At 37.9% G+C, this 22004-nt stretch overlaps 1 protein-coding gene across 3 annotated transcripts in view; it reads right to left on the bottom strand.

The window, feature by feature from the left end:
• The window catches only part of PLPP4 (phospholipid phosphatase 4), a 196575-nt gene that overhangs the window by 23962 nt on the left and 150609 nt on the right, over positions 1 to 22004 (bottom strand). The window lies entirely within an intron of this gene.

Genomic DNA, 22004 nt, shown 5'->3' with positions numbered 1-22004 from the left:
ATAAATATATGCATATGTGTATGTATGTATGTATAGCAGGATTTTTTGGTGGTCAAAAATTGGAGACTGGGGGGAGGAGGAGTCTCCTCCTATTTGGGGGAATGGCTATACAAATTGTTATATAGGAATACAAAGGAATATCATTATGCCAATAAAATGGTGAAATGAATGGCTTTAGAGAAATTTGCAAACATTTATATGCTGATAAAGAGCAAAATGAATAGATCTGAATAATTTATAGAATGATAACAATATAGTGAAAAATAACTTTGAAAATTTCCAGAAGTCTTAGTCTAAAAGACTGAAAAATGAAACACACCACTCATCTCCTGACAGAAAAGTGATGAACTTAACATGCAGAAAAAAGGACATATTTTCAGATATAGCCAGTGTAGGAATTTGTTTTGCCAGACTTTGTCAATCTGTATATATTGGGAGCATATGTATGCATTTATCTTTCTATCTATTTTATTTGCTTTATGGTGGCAGGGAGGATAAGGCTGAAGAAGGAGATAGATTAATAAAAAGTAAGAAATATGGCTATGATACATTACATTTACTTTAACTTAATTTATCAAAATTCATTAGTGTTGCTCTTAATCAAAATGCATGTACTGAGCAACACTGTCCAAAAAGGAATGATGAAAATACATTGCATTATTTTTCTATTTAAAAAAAAAAGTATTTCAAATATGGCAGAGTAGAAGCATGGACTTGCTATAGCTCTCCCTCCAAATCCCTCAAAAAGCCTGTAAAAATTATTCTAAACAAATTTTAGAGCACCAGAAGTCACAAAATGAGAGACTGAAGTAAATTTCTAGCCTAAGACAATCTGGAAGGTCGATGAGAAGGGTTTATTGCACCAGGCTGGGAATGGACCTGGGCCAGCCATGACTGAGCTGGAGCAGGCCTTAGGGGACTGAATCTGTGGTGGCTGCTGTGGATTCCAGACTTCTCAACCCCTAAAACTAAAGAAAGTTTCAAAGGTCAGTGGAAAAGGTCTCTCACTTGGCTGTGAGGGGAATAGTCTGGCTCCACCCCCAGCCCAGTCCCAGTCCTTGCTGCAGCCCCAGGCAGGCTGTAGCCACCACTGAAGCAGAGGCTGCTTCCGGAGCTCTCCACTTAACAAAGCTCAAAAGTCAAGTAATTGACTGGAAAAATGTGTGTGTGTTCGTCCTTCATTGCTGAAGAAGACCATGCCATCAGAGAAATAATAACATGGCTTGCACTTGACTTGGTTTTGAGTGAGGGAGGGCTGTGCAGGTCACCAGCCTCACCTTTCCTCCAGAGCCACCTGAATCCAGTGAACAGATATTCATCAGGATGAGCCAGGATGAGACAATTGGGGTTAAGTGACTTGCCCAAGGTCACATAGCTAATGAGTGTCAAGTGTCTGAGGTGAGATTTGAATTCAGGTCCTCCTGACTCCTGCACTGGTGCTCTATCCACTGCACCACTTAGGTGCCGAACTGGGAAAATGAGCAAATGGGGAAAAGAAATAAACTATAGATTCTTACTTTCTCAGTAAAGAGCTATTTTCTTACATCATTTATAACAAGGAAGATCAAAACACACAATGAGAAGGCAACAAAGTCAAAGCTCCTGCATCCAAAGCCTCTAAAAAAAATATGAATTGGTGCCAGGAAACGCTCAAAAAAGATTTTGAAAATCAAGTAAGAGAGGTGGAGGAAAAATTTGGAAGATAAATGAGAGCAACACAAGAAAATCATGAAAAGTGAGTCAACAATTTCCCTGGAGAAAAAGAGAGGCTGGTGACCTTGCACAGCCCTTCCTCAAAAGTCATATATAAAGTCAAGTACAAGTCATGTCATCATTTCTCTGATGGTTTGATCTTTTTTGGCAATGAAGGATGAACATAACCCTGTGAGTGGACTCAGCTCCTCCTCTCCTATCTGTCTCCTCCTCCCTTTCCTTCTCCTCTCCAAAGGAAGGTAAATTTGAATGGCCAAAAGATGCCCAGTTGACATGGGTTTTACTGGCTAGTTTCTCTTCCCTTCCCTGAACCTTAAATCTGCTGCACTGTGAAGCTCAGACACCACGGGGCCCCTGCCCCCTGCCTAAAGGCTCTCTTCTAGACCCTCCTGGCTTAAAAGTGATTATCAAGAGTAACTGTTGCTGTTTCCCTCCCAGCCTTATGTCTTTTTTTTCTTTGCCTCATTAAATGGGCCATCCTCTGGCTACTTCTTAAACAGGCCTATTCAATGAAAGGGTATTATCTCACCCTAAGTAAGTATCTGCATAGACCTTGGCCTAAAATGGCCAAGGCCTCCCAGTACATCCTCAGTCATCTCCAGTCATCCTGATGAATATCTGGTCACTGGACTCAGATGACTATGGAAGAGAAGTGAGGCTGGTGACCTGCACAGCCCTCCCTCCCTCAAAACAAAGTCAAGTGTAAGTCATGCCATCATTTCTCTGATAGCATGGTCTTCTTCAGCAACAATGGATGAACACAAAAGAAGACACCAAAAAATGCAGAAAAAAAATAACACTTTTAAAAATAGACTAGCCCAAATGGCCACAGAGGTCCAAAAGGCCAATGAAGAGAAAAATGCTTTAAAAATCAGAATCAGCCAAATGGAAAAGGAGGTTCAAAAGCTCACTGAAGAAAATATTTCTTTAAAAATTAGAATGAAGCAGATGGAAGCTAAAGACTTTATGAGAAACCAAGAAATTACAAAACAAAACCAAAAGAATGAAAAAAAAAAGAAGACAATGTGAAATATCTCATTGGAAAAACAACTGACCCACAAAACAGATCCAGGAGAGACAATTTAAAAATTATTGGCCTACCTGAAAACCATCATCAAAAAAAGAACCTAGACATCATCTTCCAAGAAATTATCAATGAAAACTGCCCTGATATTCTAGACCCAGAAGGTAAGAGAAATGAAAAGAATTCAACGATCACCTCCTGAAAGTGATCATAAAAGAAAAACTCCTAGGAATATTGTAGCCAAATTCCAGAGTTACCAGGTCAAGGAGAAAATATTACAAACAGCCAGAAAGAAATAATTCAAGTGTGGTAGAAATACAATCAGGATAACACAGGATTTAGCAGCTTCTACACTAAGGGATCAAAGGGCTTGCAATATAATATTCCAGAGGTCAAAGGAGATAGAATTAAGACCAAGAATCATCTATCCAGGAAAACTGAATATCATACTTCAGGGGAAAAAAAATAGAATTTCAATGAAATAGAGTACTTTCAAGTATTTTTGTTGAAAAGACCAGAACTGAACAGAAAATTTGACTTTCAAATACCAAGAATCAAAAGAAATATGAAAAGGTAAACAGGAAAGAGAAACCTTAAGAAATTCATTAAAGTTGAACTGTTTACATTCCTACATGGAAAGCTGTTATTTGTAACTCATTTTATATATACAAATACATATACATATATATACACATACATATATACACACATGTACATATGTGTGTGTCAGTATGTATGGGTGTGTATGTATATGTATATTATGTGTGTAGGTATATGTATGTACATGTGTATATATGTGTGTACATATACACATACATACATATATACACAGACAGAGGACATAGAGTGAGCTGAATATGAAGGGAGAATATCTAAAAAAATAAAATTTACTGTTGAATGGAATGTACTAGAAGTAAAAAGAGAGAGATAGAATGTAGCAAATCATCTCACATATAAGAGGGAAGAAAGAGCTTTTACAATGGAGGGGAAAAGGAGGGAGATGAAAAGGAACAATTGAGTCTTTCTCTCATGGGATTTGGCTTAAAGAGGGAATAACACACACTCCATTGGATATGGAGATCTATTTTACCCTGGAGAAAGGCAAAGAGGAAGGGGATAGGAGAGGGAAGATAATAGAAGGGGCAGTTAATTGGGGAAAGGAATAATCTTCTGATTATTGTGGGAGGACAGGTCAAGGGAAAGAATGGGATAAATGAAGGGCGGGATAGGACACAGGGAAATGTGGTTAGTCTTTCACAACACAACTATTATAGAAGTGCCTTGCATTGTTACACATGTATGACCTCTATTGAATTGCTTGCTTTCTCAATGAGGATGGATGGGGAGGGAGGGGAAGAGCATGGAACTCAAAGCTTTAAGAATAAATGTTAAAAATTATTTTAGCATACAACTAGAAATTAAGCTATACAGGCAATGAAGTATAGAAATCTATTCTGCCCTACAGGAAAATAGAGGGGAAGGTGAATGCAAGTAGGTTGGGTAATAGAAGGGAGGACAAACTGGAGGAAAGGGTGGATGCGGTGCCAGCTGTCCTAGCATGGGGGGATGGGGAGAGATGGAGAGAAAATTTTGAACCCAAATTCTTGTGGAAGTGAATGTTAAGAACTGAAAAATAAATAAATCATTTTTTTTTAAAAAGAGGCATGAAAAGGCAAACAGGAAAGAGAAAGCATAAGGGACTTATTAAAGTTGAACTATTTGCATTCCTACATGGAAAGATGATATTTGTAACTCATGAGACCTTTCTCAGTATTAGGATAGTGGAAGGGAATATACATATACATACATACACACACACACACACACACACTCGTATATATGTATGTGTATGTGTTTATGTGTATATGTATATATGCATGTATTTATATATACATGTATAAGTGTATATATATGTGTATAAATAGAGAGAGACAGAGACAGAGAGAGCACAGAGTGAGCTGAATATGAAGGGAACATTTCTGAAAAAGAAAATTAAGGGTTGAGAGGAATCTAGTAGGAGAAAGAGAAAGGAAGAGATAGAATATAGTAAATCATCTCACATAAAAGAGGCAAGAAAAACTTTTACAATGGAGGCGAAGAAGGGGAAGGTGAGAAGGAATAAGTGAGTCTTCCTTTTATCAGATTTGGCTTCAGGAGGGAATAACATACACACTTAATTAGGTATGATTATCTCTCTACAGGAAAGCAAGCGGGAAGGGGATAAAGGGAGGGGGGATCATAAAAGTAATGCTAGATTGGGGGAAGCGGTAATTGGAAGCAAACACTTTGATAGAGGAACAGATCAAAGGAGAGAATTGAATAAATGGAGAGTGGGACAGGATAGAGGGAAATATAGTTAGTCTCTCACAATATCACTATTGTGTTATGTTAATGTTATGGAGGTGTTTTGCATGGCCACACATGTATAAACTTTATTGAATTCCTTGCCTTCTCAATGAGCATGGATGGGGAGGGAAGAAGGGAGAGAATGTGAAACTCAAAGCTTTAAAAATGAATGTTATAGGTTATTTTTATGGGCAACTAGGAAATAAGACATATAAGCAATGGAGTATAGAAATCTATTTTACCCTACAGGAAAATAGAAAGGAAGAGGACAGGAGTGGGGGAGGGGGTGCTGATAGAAGGAAGAGCACATTGGAAGAAAGGGCAATCAGAATACATGCTGCCCTGGGATGGAAATGGGGGTAGATGGGGAGAAAATTTGAAATTCAAAATTCTTTGGAAGTGAATGTTGAAAACTGAAAATAAATAATTTTATATGAAGAATAGAAAAATAAGTATTTAAAGGCATGGCTTTAATGGGACAGAACTGCTGTTGATATTACTGTTATTGGATATACGTTAAGAATATTTATAGAAAAAATGTGTTAAGTGCACAGAATTTAAAATGGACATCTACATTTTTTAAATCACTGCATCACTAAGACTCATTGACTTGAAGTAAATTAAAATTTTAAAAAGGAAAGCTACTAATGGCAAGGAGTATCAACTAAATCAATTAATTTGGGGATAACAGGGGAAAAGAAAGTTAATGTTATTTTCCCCCAAGGTACGTGGATTTTGAGTGTAAACCAAAAATCTGGAATTAAACACTCTCTCAAGTACTTTGAGTCATTCTTCTAAGAAACAGCTGCTGAGAGCCCTTAGCATGCTTTGCCATTAGTGATGGAACTACCCACTGAACTCTTGGCTCTACCAAAGCATTTCACCTTCTCTCAGCAGGCATATGTGGTGATAGCACTTTCAGATTCCTTCCAGTACTTAATGGAAAGGCTTATCCAAGGAGTAGACTCTCTCTCCTCTTCAAATTCTTTATCTGTCTGGTTATAAGCGGGCCAGATGATGGCTCATGTGAAGGATTCCAGCCTGTAGACAATCAACATCTTTATTTACAAGACCAGGGAACTCCTGATATACAATGATCTTTCTGTTGTATTACTCTGAGTAACATCAGAACATCACTCTGTGAAACAAAGATGAAGGTGAGTAATTTGAAAACTATAATCCACTCAAATAATGTACATCCATGATTGAGGCTGAGATGACTCCCTCACAGCATGGGCACAAGACTATGAAATTACAGTGATTTTCCTACACATTCATTTATTTGAATCATACTATACTGCAAGGATTCTGTCTTCTAGCTAATCAGATACAGAAAACTGAGCCTCCTTGGTAGTGGTCAATATTCCAACAAAGGAGATGATCTAATTGATGCAGATGAGTGTGGCATGGAGTTGCTCTTTGGATTGAGCCTATAAAGAGAGGCTGAGATCTCAAATAGAGAAAATTCTGAGAAATCCAGAAAGAAAAACTGAGGAAGATCAGAGATTAGATTTAATCTGTCCATTGGGAGAGGCCTTCCTTTCGTCTACCTAACCCCCAACACAGACACATACACACACACACACACACACACACACACACACACACACACACACACACACACATTACTATCACTACTATCTTCCCCTCATACCTGCAGGCGAGAGAAGACAATGATAGGAAGGCACTGGTAGAGACTTTCAGTCCAAGAAAGCCTTCAGGTACAGTAGAAGAGTAAGCTGTGCAGAGGTAGTGGTGGGATCTCCCAGACATGGAGAGAGTGAACATCATGGGCACATAATAGGAGTTTTTGAACCTCAGAATTTTGGAGTGATGGAATTCTTGGACTAAGAACTATGCACATTCCTCTTAAACCAAAAGAGCAACAAGTCCTGATGCAAAGAAACAAAAATTAGGCTTTATTCTCCACAACCACTATGATGAGTGACCACACAGGACAGGTCCAATGGTAAAGAAATTGCTTCTCTTGAAATCTTGAATTAGCTTTCCTTTGGTGGTAGGACCTGGGAAGGAGAGAGCCTAACTCTTAGGATAGCACTTTAAGATTATAAGTCCCTGGGGTGAAAGGTGAGACTCACTAAAATCTGAGGAGTTAATCACTATCAACTCCGTTACTTTCCTTTCCAAAGGAAGTCTAAATACTGGGATGGGAGATACTAGCACAAAGATGGATGCCTATATAAGTCCTTGGGCTGGAAGGTGGGATTCACTGGAGGGAAGGAGAATGTTTTGGTTGCAGTGGAGCTCTTGAGTCATTCTTGTTCTCTGCATTTTTTCTCTAGAGTAAAATAAAGGCTATCCTGTGCTTGCACAGGAGCCCTTTGATTCATGTCTATGAAGACCCATTCATAAGATAGATTCTGAATTTCCCACAGGAAACACTGGGTGGGAATAAAATGAACCAAAGAGAAACTATTTGGAGGGCAGATGTCACAATCAAACCTAGTACATCCAAGTCTAGATCATTCTGGTCTATGGGTGATAGCTATCAGCACAGTGCTTGGCACGTAGGAGATACTTTGTTTATTGAATTGAAGTGAATCTTCTTTAGAATTTTACTTAGACATATGGAACTGGTCAAAACCACCTGATTATTAGGAATATGAAACAAAGACATCTTTGAATGAGTCCCAGACAAAAGACTAGAATGACTTGTATTCAAATGAATGTGATTAGCTGTTTGCCCTATTTTTTTGCCATAAGGACAAAGAATAATGAATGGGTATGAAGTACCTTTCACCCCTTCACAGATACAAAATTTCACTATATAGAGCTCATAAATGCACAGCCTGTGATATCCAAACAGATTAATGATGCTGGTTTTACTATCTCCCTGCACTGATTTTCTCCATATTCCCTTTCTCTAACACTAGAATTTCTGGAGTTCCAAGGCTTGAATGCACTCTGTTAATCACATGTGTGACAATTCTCCACTATGGGCTTTGTAGTTAGTGTCAATATATTAAGTTTCTGGGCTTGAAACTTGCCCCAGAGTCCCATGTGCTGTGATGAACACAGAATTGGGTCAGTCTAACTACATTTTAGGTTTTGTACAGGTCAAGACATTCTAGAGGGAAATACAATCTCCAATATACTTTCCTTAACACTCTACTTTCTAATCTCTTCTCTTAAGGCCTTTGTCAACTGTGTATGCATGTGTATGTGCATGTGTGTGTGTGTGTGTGTGTGTGTGTGTATCAGTTTAATACAGTAGAAAAAAGTGGGTTTAGAGTAGAAGGACCTAGATTCAGAATACCTCTGCCTCTTATTACTCATGTGACCCCAGGCAACTCATGTAAACTGAGTCTCAGTTTACTGACCTGTAAAATTAGGATATTGGATTAGGTGATTTTTAATCCCTTTCAGCTCTAGAAAAAAAAAACACCCTATGATACTAAATAAGGATGGAATGGAGAAAAAAAGGATTTGAGTAGTACTGGGGAGGAAAGAGGGAGGCAGTAATGTTAATGAAAGTTTTAAAGTTCTGGAAATTACCATCAGTTGGTTGGGGATTCCTATCTCCTAGAGAAATGTAATGTATTTCAGCATAAGACAAACTAATTCAAATCAAAATTGAAACAGGGCAATAACATCTCGTGGTATTAATGTTGTAAACTAATTTTCTGGTTATAAAATGTTCAAAGATTCTGCTTTGGTTTTTGTTTACAATACTTGGAGACCTGAGCAGGGTACTGATGCCTCTGTTTATTCCCACAGGCTGTTCTATATCCTGTAAAGGTACCATGGCTAATTTAACAAAATCAGGTGTTTCTGTCAAGTTCACCCAGAAGACAAGGACCAGGGAAATCCTCTGCTTCTCCCAAATAGAATCATATTCTTTGTGGATAAATTGTTGACACTTTGAAAGAAAAAGATGGCAGGAGTGTGTGTGCATGCGTGTTTGTGTATGTGTATACACACAGATATATATATACACACTATATTTTAATATTTTATACATATTCTCTCTCTACCTCTGAGAGAGAGAGAGAGAGAGAGAGAGAGAGAGAGAGAGAGAGAGAAAGAGAGAGAGAGAGAGAGAGAATTTGTGTTTGTGGTGTGTGTGTGTGTGTGTGTGTGTGTGTGTGTGTGTGTGTGTGTGTGTAGAGGAGAGGTGGGGTCCAGATGCCAGACCACGCTGACACTGTCCAGTGTGGGAGTGGCCAGAACATGTAAGTAGACAAAGCAGAGCAAACAGGACTGATGTATTTTGGAAAAACTTGTCAAAATAAATCAGCACTTAGCTGAGTCATTGAATTTAAAGGCAAAAGCAGGTGAGGGTAACCAAGTATTACGACATGGGGGTATACTATGACTTCAACGGTATTGGATGTGTGATTTGTTTCACTTGTTAGTGTATGTGTTCTCTGGTAGCCACCCCACTTCTCCAGGAATAGCAGTAAGGAAACTTGTAATGTTTATGATTTCTTGAGATTTTTGTCTGTCTATAGCTTCCTGTTCACTGCCATGGACCTGGACAAATTTTCTTTTAATTGGTGGATGTGGCAAAGAAGACCCATTTTGAATGGTGATTGAAAGATATACTTAGCATTAATTAGTATATGAGAATTCTCTGAGCAACGTCCTCATGAGGAATACTAGTATGTTAAAGAAAACACAGAAGGATCCCTCCCAGGATAGCATTGTATTGACTTATAAAGATATGTCTTCCATTGACCGCATTTAGCACCAGGCTGTGTACGTATAACTGAGTCATAAATGAAGCATCTCAGCCCTGGAGGTGACCCAGGCCAATGCACATCCAAAAAAGTCTCTTCTTCATCACAGCTGATGAGTATTCATTCAGCCTTGGTTGGAAGTCCTTCACTGAAGGGAAACTCACTACCTCCTGAGGCAAGACATTCTACTCTGAGATAGTTCTGATTGGGAGAAAAAGTCTTCCCTGACATTAAGCCTAATTTTGTTTCTTTGTAACTTCCACCCATTTCTCCTTGTTCTGACTTCTAGGGCTTGCTTACAAATAACAGCCCATCAAATACTTTAACACCACTATGATGTACCTCCCAAGACTTCTTGAAATGAATCACTTATTCCAGGTTTCTTCAGTTGATCCTTATATGACATATCCCTCAGTTTTTCCTCCTTCTTGGGCACACAATTCTGGATGAGTTCTAAACTGAGTTTGTTTTTCTAAAATGAAATGCCCAGAACTGAGTCTAGGTCAGTCCTCTGGGTGTAATGTCTTGTTGTCATTTAATTGACAATTCAGACATATCCAGCTCTTTATAACCCCTTATTGGGGTTTTCTTGACAAAGATACTGGAGTGGTTTGCTATTTCCTTCCCCAGTTCATTTCATAGATGAGGAAAATGAGGCAAACAGGGTTAAGTGACTTGCCTAAGGTTGCACAGCGAGTAAGTGTCTGGGGCAAGATTTGAACTCAGGAAGATCCAGGCTTGGCACTCTATCTCCTAAAGCCACCTAGCTGCTCTAGATATAGTGCGACTGATGCCGAAAGTCCAAAGGAAGAAGACCTGAGTGGAGTATGGTCAAGTGAAGTAAACAAGACTTTATTAAGCACCTACCCTGTGGCAGTCACTATACTAAGTTTTGGGGACATAAAGGTAAAACAAACCAAAAAAATGGTCCCTGCTCTTAAGGGGCTGATAGACTAATGGGAGACACAGTATGGAAACTAGTATATGCAAATAAGATATAAATAGGAAAAACTGGAGATAATCTCAGAGGGAAGGAGCTAAGAATAATAAAGACCAGGAAAGTGTTTTTATAGAAGGTAAGACTTCAGCTGAGATTTTGAGGAAGGCAAGGAAGCTACAAGATAAAAATGAGCAGGGAGACAGTTCTAGGAACAGGAGTGTTATTGATATTCTGATGTGGATATTTGTGAGGAGCAGTATTTGTTGCCAGAGAGGGCATGGAGCATAGTAAAGATCAAAATAGGTGGAAATGGAAATTATATTGCCATTAGAATATATTATGGAGTAGCTAAGATAAAGACAAAATAGATGTAGCATTTGAGAAATGGATCATCTGCAAGACACAGAGACATGATAACATTGTAATGGAACTTCCATTACCTGGAAATATGTTGGAATTCTCTCTAGGTTAAAAGTAGATTTCCTAATAATTTCCTGCCTTACTTTGATAATAAAGGTGGAAAACCCAGCTTATGATTTGTATCCCAAATGCTACATCTATTTTGTCTTTCTATTCAGGTAGCCTATGAGGATTAATGAAATAAACTGGGCTTCTTCAGCCTAGAGAAGACAAGACTCAAGGGAAATATGAGAACTGTCTTCAAATATTCAAAGGGATCTCATTGCTCCCCTTGACCCCAGAGGGCAGAATGAAGAGCAATGAGCAGAAACTGCTAGGTCAGGCAAAGATTTCTTAAAATTTGAACTATTCAAAGATAGAATGGATGGCCTGAGGAAGTATTTAGATTCCCTTCCTCATAGGTCTTCAAGAAGAAGCCATACAAGTATCAGGTACAGTATAGTGGAGATTCCTTTGGTATGTTGGTTGGACTAGGTGGTCATTGAACTCCCTTTCAGCTCCCAATTGTGACTTTGATCTTCACAATAAAATTATGCTCCACTTTCCACCCATCCTCTTTCATCACATAATATGTAGCTTTCCAGAGTCATATTCCCATTGTAAAACCAGTCCCAACTAAGTCTCAGTGATACCCATGATGATAGGACTTCTAAAGCATCTTGCTTCTTACCTATACTTTGTACAATTTCAAAAAGCTAGGAGGCCATGGATTTTATTTTTTACTCTTTTCTTTGCCATTGATATTGTTTTCTTTTAATTTCTCTGATATAATCTTAACCAATAGACAGAATGTATTCAAGTCAATGGTGATGGTGTAAGTAAATCAATTAATTTGGTTACTTCAGTCATTTTAGCAACCAAATTGAATTGCTATATAAGATAGTCATTGGACTGCACCAAAATGTCCCCAAAGACAACTGAAAATACTTGACTGATTGTTTCATGTCCAACATCCCAAATATAAAGTAACTAACAACAAACTGTATCTGAACACATTTCACCACCAACTCTGTCCTACATTCTGACTCCAACATACATAATCAACCTTATATACATAGACTCTACAGAAGAATGTGAGTCTCTGGAAAGCAGAAACTATTTTTCATTTTGCCTTTTAATATCCAGCACTTAACACAGTGCACAAAACACACTTAATAGATACCACTTAATAGATATTTGCTGCATTGAATTCATTAGACCGTAAACTCCTTGAGGCAAGACTGTTTTCCTTTTTGCCTGTTCCTTCTCAGAACCTAGCATAGTATCTTAAACATAGTAGGTGCTTAATAAATGCCTGTCATTGAAGGAACTCTTACCGCTTAGCACAGTACCTAGCACATAGTATACATTTAAAAAATGTTTATTGATTGGTTGATGAAGTAAACATTAGTGGTCAAAGTACAAGGGTCCACCTAGGGGGAAAGAAGTCATGAAAGTCAGTTGCTTGTAGCCTCCAGAAACAGGCTCTCAACGACATCTCCATTTCTAACTATCATCGCTTTGGCTTTCTTCTCTTTCTTGGTTAAGCAAATGCAAGTGAGATAATGCACTCCAAAATGCTTATCCTTCTAAATGAAATTGCTACTCTTTAACTGCTCTTGGATCATTGACTAAACATCTGAACATGGAGATCATCATCTTTATGATCCTGAAATAAAAAAGTATCAGCGGTCTGTCACTGTAGTTGCCAGTGCACATATAGTGCTCTGGGGGAAGGGGAAACTAACATTGCAGAAAAATTGGTAGATATTTGGAAATTACCCCACTTCAGTTTTTTCATTATAGTTATAGGCTAATAATTAACCAAGGGGAAAAACTTAATAGCTTTGTATTGCCAGCGCATTATGTGTTAGTGGGTTTTTTTACATGAAGAAAAGTCCAGTCAAGGTTGAAAAATGTAAAACAATATTGATATCAATGCAAAGATGGATTATTATAAATGTAATAACATAGGATGTTAAAGTAATTATGACAATCCACTCTGGTAAATCTATCCAATGAAGTATTCTGGAGATCTTTAACTGTTTACACATATGTAAACAAATATATGTATTTATGTATATACATATTATGTGTGTATTTTCTTGGTATATCCCCTTAGTGAAGCTCATTCCCATCATCTATAAAATGAGGAACTTGGGAAAAGATTATCTTCCAACTCTAGTGACTTCTAAAGGATCTACGGTCCAGAGTCAAAAAGGACTTCAAAGAGGACTAGAGCAAGGCGTACCTAAGCATACGTTTTCTTATCACCATTTCTGACACATAATTATCCCCTCTCCACTGGAAGACCACCTGTAATAGAATGTGCATTACCTCCCAAAGCAAACAATTCCTCTTTTGGACTCCTCTGTTGAAAAGTTCTTTCACTTTCCAACTTTCAGACTCAGTCACTGCTCCCCAAACCTGGCATTCTATAGAGGTCCCATGTCTCATCCCCTCACACAGGCTGTCCTGAATGTTTGGAATGCATACCTTCTCACTTCCATTCTCAGTTTCCTTCAAATCTTATCTCATATGCAACTTGCTTTTCCCTCTGGTTGTGTTCCAGCTCACTCCCTCCTCAAATCATCATTTCTATATTTGTGCATTTACGTATTGTAGCTCTCTAATAGAATATAAGCTTATTGAGAGCAGGAGGTCCTTTGTGTTTTTGTACTGTTATATCTTGTGCCTGGTCCAGTACTTGAGTGTGCACCCACATACTCACATACTTTTTGTGTTATTTAATAAATCTAGGGAGTGCTTGGTGAAGAAATTCCCTCTACTAATGCAGATTGAAAACTATTCTGGAATTTACATTCTTAGAGAATTTCTGGGGTCACTAAGAGTTTAATCAACTTGACAAGGGTCACAAAGCTAGAGGAAGGACTTGAATATAAGTCTGGCTAATTCTGAAGTTGACCTTCTATCTACTACACCATGGTATCTTTTTCCTTGCACATAATAGGACAAAATGCACAAAATAAAATTTCCTTCTGGATACACACCCCAAACATGACAAATTCTTGTATTTGCTGATGTTGCTATTGACTTTGGCTATATATCTTTAATAAATTCTTGTTGGATTAGATCCCATCCTTTGTTGCTAGTTCTTTCCTCTAAGGCTAAACAGAACAGGTCTAGTTCCTGGTCTCAATGACAATCTTTCCTCATTTCCTTCAGAAGATTATCATAAAATGTTTTTGTACCCTTTCCCCATACTGATTATACTCCTGATGGATATACTTCAACTGGTCAACGAACTTTCTATAACATGACCCCCAGAACTAAATGCAATGTTTCCTGTGCCCTGATAGGATACATTATAGTAGGACTATATAACTATTTCCCTTGATCAGGTTATCATGTTCATATTAAAATGACATGTTTTTCATTTAATTTTGGGGAGCCATATCAGCTATAGGCCCAGTTAACTTAAAACCACATAACTTTTTTTTTTTAACCTACACTATTCTTGCTCCACATCTCTCCCATCTTGTAAATACACAGTTGATTTTTTAAAACACAAAAGTGGCCATTAAAGTTCATACCTACTAAGGTTTATCTTATCTAACTTATCTTATCTCACTTCCTAACCCAAATGAACCTAATTTATACTTTAAGATCTTGACTTTGACATCCCTTCATTTATGTGTCATCTAAAACTCTAATAAACATGAGATATAAACCTTCTTCCAAGAATAAAAATGTTGATGAGATCAAGAACATGAACAGAACTCTGTAGCATTCTCCCAGAGATCTCACTCCAGATTTATATCAATCTACTAATTATCAGTCTTTGAATCTGATTGTTCCATTAGATCTGAATGCACTAAGCTATACTATCATCGAGTACAACCTTTGTCATCCTATTTTTATAGTCTTCTTTAAATTCAGGTAGGCTCCTGCTTATTGCATTTTCTTTTGATCTGCCTGTCTAGTAATGATGTTCAAAAAGAAATGGAGTTAGTACACCATGACTCATTCTTAATGAACTCCTGCTAGTTCCAAGCGATTACTACTTCCCTAAGTGCTCATAAACCATCCATTTAATAATGTTTTCAATACTTTTGTTAGGAATTGAAACTTCCCAGAATTTATACGTTTATTAAAGGGGGAAGGAAATGAAATTAGATAGGACAAGGTATACCTTCATAGAACTTACCATTTAATAAGGCAGATAAAACACAAATAAATATCAAGCAACACAGTAAATATTCAATGCTTATCATAGAATCACAAAATTTAAAAAGCTTAGAGGAGCAACAGCAGACATCTAATCCTACACAAGCATGACAGAAATCCTTAGCATTATATATCTGACAATTAGTCATGTACTATAAAATAACCATACACATGCAAATATACTTTCACACACACACACATACATGGACATTTCTATATGTATACACACACACAAACACACTCACAAATACACATATGAATGTAAAGAGAACAAGGTTCTGTGAAAAGCTTGAGAAACAAAATGGGCAGCAAGTATAAATCAGCCTACCATTAAAATAAGCCTATTTGTTAAAAAAAAAATCATAGGCACAGCAGATCCATTCATCTAGATATACATGTATCAGTATATATTGGTGAGTTGTCCATTTCACTGCAGGGATTGGTACTGATCGTGAAACTGACCAAAATAGACAGACTGACAGTGGTACAATATAATTTCCCTCTGGATAGAGACACCACCAGAAGGTGACAAATTCTCTTGTGTTTGCTAATGTTGCTATTGACTATGGCTATATATCTTTAAGCCTGACATTAGAGGTCTATTGCAATCTGGTTCCATGATTCTGTTCCAGCATTTTCACATAACTCTTTACTCCATGCGGAGGCGGGGGGAGATTTTCTATGCATAAAGCATTGCTCTTTCTTATTTCCTCTAGGCATTTCTCCACATTGTATCCTTTGCCTAAAATGATTTCTCCCCAAATGTTGATTATTGAAATTCTGCCAATACTTTCAGGAGAATAAGGATAGGATCTAGATTATACAGGATCTAGGAGCATAGGAAACTCCTGAGTGGGGAAACTCCCTCTACTAATATAGATTATATAGTAAGTTATATCTATAACTTATTATAAGAGAGTTTTCCAGAAGACTGAGAGATTAAATGACTAGCCCAGTCATACAGCCAGTATGGGTCAGAGGTAGGACTTGAACTCATGTCTTCCTGGGTTCAAGGGCAGTTTTTTAACCACTCCACCACACTGTCTCTCCTTCTAGGTCTTATTAAATGTTACTTCTTCTATAAACCCCTCCTAATTCCTCCTGAGTAGAAAATAATCTAATCTGACCTCATATAACATTTGTTTGTACCACGCATTCGGATTATAAGTATCTGTTTCTGTGTTGTACATCCCCTCTGAGATCATAAACTGCCTAAGGACAAGTACTATGTTTTACTTAATTTTCACAGGGTTGATGAAATGCTTTGCATATTTTGTTGTTGTTCAGTTGTTTCAGTAGTGTCCGACTCTTTGTGACCCCATTTGGAATTTTCTTGGGAAAGATGTTGGAGTGGTTTGCCATTTCCTTCTCCAGCTTATTTTATAGGTGAGGAAACAAAGGCAAACAGGGTAAAGTGACTTGCCCAAGGTCATATATCTAGTAAGTGTCTGAGGTCAGATTTCAGTGCAGGAGCATGAATCTTCCTGAATTTAGGCCCAGTGCTCTATTCACTGCAGCACCTAGCTACCACTGCAAATAGTAGACCCTTGATAAATAATATTTGTTATAAGAAAGGAAAATTTTTGAAATGACTCATGTTGTGATCAAAATTAACTTTGGCGCTAGTTGTATATACTACATTTGCATAGTCTTTCACTATGTTAGAACTTATGTGCACACTCCTGAATTATGAAGCCCCTTACTAAAAAATCAAGCATAAAGATACTAGATATGTCAGCAGATAATGCTATATATAACTAGATATAGTTTAGATGTTCAAAATAGAACATTTGATCACTTGAGGACCAACATGTTTTTAGATTAAAGAAGAGGACATTTTTAGAGGGAGGCATCCAATATTCCTAAAAACATGATAGTTTTGGAAGCTATAATTTTGCATTAAAGCTTAATTTTAGGAAAATCAAAGGCACATTAACTTTTGAAAAGTTTCACTCATTTAGAAAATCCAAAGTGGTTTTCTAAAATCAAATTTAAAGTCTTTTAAAATCTATTATGTACAGGACCCTATTGAATCAATACATTAGTACCTAGATCTTGGATAAAAATGTATGATAAACTACTGGTGAATACTAAGCTGGACCAAAATTGACCAGGAGCAGGGGAAATGGACTGGTTTGTATTTAAGGAATTGTATGTTCCTAAAATCAAATAAAAAGTTTTTAAAAAATGTTTTATGTACAGGAATCCATTGAGCCAGTCCATTACATCTTGGATAATGAGGTGGAGTCAAGATGGTGGAGTAGAATGGCAGACCTGCTCTAGCTCTACCCCCATAACCCATAAAATGTTTGTAAATGCTTGTAAAAAATGACTCTAAACAAATTATAGAGCAGCAGACAACACAAAGCAATAGAGTGAAAGAGATTTCCAGCCCAAGACAGCCTGGAAGGCAAACAGGAAAAGTCTATCGCACTGGGTTCAGAGCACAGTGCAGCCCAGCCTTGGCCATGATGCATGGATAGGACTGGAGCAGGCTTCAGGGAACAGAATCACAGGCAGCAACTGTGATTCCCAGATTTCTCAACACACAAATGCCAGACAGCTTCAAAGGTCAGTGAGAAAGCTCTTTCACCTGGGTGAGAAGGGAGCCCAGTCTGGCCCAAGCCCCAGACACAGGGTGGCAGTAGCCACTGCTGCAGCAGTGTCCACTTTTGGAGCCCTCAGCCTAATGACCCTGGGGAATTGAGCAGTTTGTCTGAGAATCACTTCTGAGTGACGGTCTTGGGGTGAGGAGGAGCACTGGCATGCTGGAGCTGGTGGAGGCTGTGGAGAGGGAATTTTGCTTGCAGTTCCAGGGCACAAAAGAGTGCTTGCATTTGCTCCCACTCCAGAGTGCAGGCCAGTAGAGGAGTGAACTCCTCTCCCTTGATTGTGCCACCTTGGAAAAACTAAGAATTTACAGGTCCCCAGAGTATGGCCTCCACTTGAAAAAAGGACTCAACAATCAAGTCACTGGCTGGGAAAATGTCCAAAAAAGGGGGAAAAAATAAGACTATAGAAGGTTTCTTTCTTGGTAAACAGATATTTTCTTCCATCCTTTCAAATGAGGAAGAGCAAAGCATACCATCACAGGAAGATATCAAAGGCAAGTCTTCTACATGCAAAACCTCCAAAAAATATGCAATAGGCTCATGGCCACGGAAGAGCTCAAAAAGAATTTTGAAAATCAAGTAAGAGAGGTGGAGGAAAAATTGGGAAGAGAAATGAGAGTGATGCAAGAAAATCATAAAAGCGAGTCAACAGCTTGCTAAAGGAAATCCGTCCAAAATGCTAAAGAAAATACCACTTTTAAAAATAGAGTAACCCAAATGGCAAAAGAGATCCAAAAGGCCAGTGAGGAGAAGAATGTTTTAAAAAACAGAATGGGCCAAATGGAAAAGGAGGTTCAAAAGCTCACTGAAGAAAATAGTTCTTTAAAAATTAGAATGGAGCAGATGGAAGCTTATGACTTTATGAGAAGCCAAGAAATTACAAAATGAAACCAAAAGAATGAAAAAATAGAAGACAATGTGAAATGTGTCATTGGAAAGGAGGGAATAACACACTCAATTGGATATGGAGATCTATTTTACCCTGCAGGAAGGCAAGGGAGAAGGCTATAGAAGAGAGAGGATAATAGAAGGGACAGCAAATTGGGGAAAGGGATAATCATAAGCAAAGGCTATTGTGGGAGGACAGGTCAAGGGAGAGAATGAATAAATGAAGGACAGGATAGGACCCAGGGAAATGTGGTTAGTCTTTTACAACATGTTCATTATGGAAGTGCTTTGCATTGTTACACATGTATGACCTATATTGAATTGCTTGTTTTCTCAATGAGGGTGGGTAGGGAGGTAGGGAGAGAATCTGGAATTCAAACTTTAAGAATGAATGTTAAAAATTGTTTTTATATGCAATTGAAAATTAAGCTATATAGGTAATGGAGTATAGAAATCTATTCTGCCCTACAGGAAAATAGGGAGTAAAGGGGGTGGAAGAAGGGCAGGTAACAGAAGGGAGGACAGACTGGAGGAACAGATGGATGGGGTCCATACTCTCCTGGGGTGGGGTGGTGGGAAGAGATGGAGAGAAAATTTTGAACTCAAATTCTTGTGGAAGTGAATGTTAAGAACTGAAAATAAATAAATTATATATTTTAAAAAAGAATATAATAAGCTACTGATGAACATTAAGCTGGATCAAAATTGAATAGGATGGGGAGAATGGGCTGGGTTACATTTGAGAACTTGCATGCTACTTTTCAATAACTCCTGATTGCTCTTTGACATAAAAAAATCATCTTTTTACCACCAATATTTCCCCGTTATGCTAATCAATGAGCCCTAAATATCTCAGAAAATCTTCAACTTCCAGTGAATGAGAGGTTGATGGAAAAATACATGGTTGGCATAACCAGGATATATTTTCCCAATGGTGATTTGTGTGACAGGTAGTGTGAAAGACATAATTAAAGAATGTTGGACCAGAAAATGAGATGGGCTGTTAATTTGAAAAGATGTAAGGATAACGCAAGAGCAGCTTGATTTACATTTATATCCATAAAATTTGTTAAATTAACCAGAGGAAGGTTTCTTGCATGTTGGACTTACTGAGGAATATCAAAAGACTTGGACTGACCATATCACAAGGTGAGAAAAAATGGAAGTGGCATAAGTCGGGAAGAAGAGCTCCTACCAATGAGATCATGGTCCTTTGAAGGATGGAAGCAAGAAGAAGAGCTTATTTAATGATTAACACACACTTGAACTTCTTTGCAATGCTTTTAGTACAGAACAACACTCATATCTCTCTTACAGGATAACCACATCATAACTTATTTTGTCAGAGAATTCTTTTGTAATTCTTGGGGTACATTATTTAATCTGCAGTACATCAGAATTCATAAAATTAATGGTGTCACACACAGTTCTAGAGTAAAATATGATCATAAAAGGCAACATGGATTCTTTTAAAAAATATATTTACTATTTATAACTTTTTCACGTAAATGAGAGGCATCTACTTCACATTGGACCCCTTGGGAGACCATACATCTATTTCAGTGATGCTATGATTAGTCATCATTGGGTAGTGATTGTTGGGTTTTGAACCTACAGCACATTCTTTTGAACATCCTTATGGTAGGAAATCATCCATTCAGGATAGATTTAAGTTTTAGAAATCATGAAAGGGAACTCAGAACAAAGTGCAGTGAAAAGAAAAGCCAGTGATCAAGTTGGGCAGTCCCAACATTATCCAATATTGGAGTGTAATATTCAGACCTGAAGTGCAAAAACAGCTCATCAATTGGATCTGAAGGCAGGTTCCATAGGAAAAAAGTAAAAAATATTTAGAACCATTGATAGCCACATTGGCTAAAGTACACAAAAGAATTTCTTTGAATGGTGATTCTCATTCTCACTTCAGAAGGGAGAGAGAGGCTATGTAAATAAACAGGCAGAAGACAAAGGAGACACTACACATACAAAATGAAAGGCAGATTCCCCTGGGGAGGTCTCCAGAACACTTGGGCTGTGGGAACCTCCTCAAAGGGGAAAGATGGGTGTTTACAGTGACATTGTTATCAGAATATTCATGGGGGCTAGCTATAAGGAGGGAAGCTAGTATACTTTGCACAAAAATAATTGATAGAACTGCTCTAGATGTGGCAACAAGAGAGTATAGAAAGAGAGCAATTAGAACACAAAAAAGAGTAGATTTAGAGTACAGTTAAGACTAACATGACTGCAGCTGGCATTTTGGGGTCCTGGGTCTTTCTGATCTCAAGCCATTATTATGGTGAATGGTGTTAGGGGTAGAGAGGTAGACCAAGTTCATGGCTTATGATACTCCAGAACCCATATATAACATATAGATGAACTGGAGGAGTAAGTCTCCTCTAAAATACATTAGCTAAACTTACTCCCAATCCCCTATCTCCTGAAAAGAGACAGTATACTCTACATATTTTATGAATTATACATTTCAACTCATTTGTTAATGAAAAAATTCTGTTGTTTCATAATTTTACCCAATAGAGAAATGTGTGTTTTGGTCTTTCTGATTGGTTTCTTTGTACAGCTTTGTCTTTTGGAAAATAAAAGAGCTCAGGACACTGTAAAGAATGCTTACACAAAACTCAATATGGTTAGGTAGAAAATGAAATACACACCTTGACCCATAAAGCATCCTCCAAAAAGCAGATACAAATAACTCACATGGGAAGTCATACCCTTACCTGCAAATACTCTGCCCAACGTAATATAAATTTTGATTGCTGAAACCTCATAAGATATCTTGGGGTTTATGGGCTAGATTTGTTTTTTGAAGGACCTTAAACCTAAATCACTCTGACTCTCACTGATTAACAGCAGGTCCCAGCCCAAGCCTACCTTGGTCATTATCTAGGGTCTGATGGCTCAGAGGCCAGTAACCCTGAGGGTCTTTCCCTCCCAGATTGATTTTTTTTTTTGACTAGGTATAAGGGCCATTTTTTGCTCTTTTCTTACCTGGCCTTAATCACTGATTGGGTATTGTCTCAAACATTCTGAGACCTGGGACCTTGGCTTCAAAAGGACAAAGTATCCCCTGCACCCAGGACCATCTCTAGTCATTCTGATCTGTATCTTGCCACTAGACTCAGAGGCTCTGGAGGAGAAAGTAAGGCATAGTCCTGCCTCACTTAAATCCAACT

Source organism: Notamacropus eugenii, chromosome 1 (genome assembly GCF_028372415.1).
Source record: "Notamacropus eugenii isolate mMacEug1 chromosome 1, mMacEug1.pri_v2, whole genome shotgun sequence".
NCBI classification, from domain to species: Eukaryota; Metazoa; Chordata; class Mammalia; order Diprotodontia; family Macropodidae; genus Notamacropus; species Notamacropus eugenii.
The sequence above is the reverse complement of the archived record's forward strand: the minus strand, read 5'-3'. Positions and strand labels throughout refer to the sequence as shown.